This window comes from Toxorhynchites rutilus, chromosome 2, assembly GCF_029784135.1.
Source record: "Toxorhynchites rutilus septentrionalis strain SRP chromosome 2, ASM2978413v1, whole genome shotgun sequence".
Classification (NCBI taxonomy): Eukaryota; Metazoa; Arthropoda; class Insecta; order Diptera; family Culicidae; genus Toxorhynchites; species Toxorhynchites rutilus.
The window spans coordinates 169728014-169729672 of record NC_073745.1 but is presented as its reverse complement, the minus strand read 5'-3'; positions in this window follow the sequence as shown (position 1 = coordinate 169729672).

Genomic DNA, 1659 nt, shown 5'->3' with positions numbered 1-1659 from the left:
ACACGAGCTGATGATTGCGCCGGCTAGTGATCATTCTATCTTGGATTCCTCGAGTCGAAAAAGACGCACCACGCTAGATATGGGGTGCAGACTAGGGGGTCGTTGCTGATTAACGGTCAGCTGCGTCCCAATAGGAAGTATCCCATGTCGGGCACACGTACAGAGTACTGAAGACTGCAACAAGTATGAGAATACTTGTAATACTAACCTCGAGCCAACCGCGAGTAATCGGTTACATATTACTAACATAGTTGTAAGCAAACATTGTCAAAATATTGAACTCCCGGCCCCTTTAGGCTGACGCCATATGAGACTTAATAAAAATATATATTTTGGTGCATGAACCTCTTAGTTCGTGCAATTTTTGAAATGCGAACTAAATTTGAAGTTCGTTTCTGTGAAAAAGAATTCTACGAAGAAATGTTTTGGGATGAATAATTTCTTTCCGTGTATGAAAAGAAACGAAACGAAAGCAATGTATACTGCGACATCGGGTGATATGTTTGTACATGATGTTCTTAAATTATAAACATCGTGTTTGTTTTCACATGTCTATGTTTGTGTATCATTGTTCGTGTTGGGGATAGACACTCAACACTAGCGAGAATTATGTTCGAATTCAAACAAAAACATGGAATTTTCACATCGCGTGGACATGTGTAAGTGTTTTTCGGAAGACTGATGGTTAGCACGAGCATGACATTTCTGCAGTCTCCCCGAGTATTGCGGAATAAAACATAAAATTTTCTTTTGACGTAGGACTACGTCTAAGCGGAAGATATAGGGGGTGAAATGAAAATCTAGGCACTGAACCAGTAGGAAAAAATGCAAGATTTGGAACGCTTATAACTCGAGCACTTCTCAATAGATCGCAAAGGTTTTTGCATCAATTGATAGGAAATATATCTACGCATCTATCATAACGAATAACATTTCATTTTTCTTGAGATAAATAATTAAATAATTGTGAAATATCAAGCATTGTCCAAATGCACTATGTGCCCATTTTTGATTGGTCCATTTTGTGCTCCTCAAATCGTACCGTCCAAAACGGGCAACCAGAGCAGCAGCAAAATACAATGAAGCACGATTGGAAAGGAAAAAGAAAAAAATTAACGAAACATTGGTCGCAGTCTCACACATGCATAATTCTCGAGCCAGCCAGTCAGCTTAAAAATCCCCGCTCCGCTGCCGTAACGATCATTCTCATCGAAACCGTACACCACATCGTTTTGCATCACATCACATCAACCAAGGTGTCTCTGACATTCAACCGAGACGGTCATGTTTTTAGCGCCCCTCTGAAAAGAGTAGCGAAAAATAGAAGTTTTCTCCTCACACAACTAATCAAATGCTTACAGCAGCCTTTCTGAAGGCTTGATTTGTCCTAAATATAAAATTGTTTTCCAGCGTCGCAACGAAGGGATAGCAGAGGAGAGTAGCAGCCAACCTTGCCTGCGTCGGTGGTGCTCACCGGCGGACGGGAAAAGCGCGCGCTTTTTGGTGTCACTGACGCTGCCCCCATCATAGTGACCTATAGTGATTTTTTCCCATCCGTAATTCATATAGTTATTTAGAATAAGTGCTAGACGGTGAATCAACGGTGCAAGGACACCTATTTCTTTTTACTAAGTGTGCATTTTCTAAGTCATTTTATAG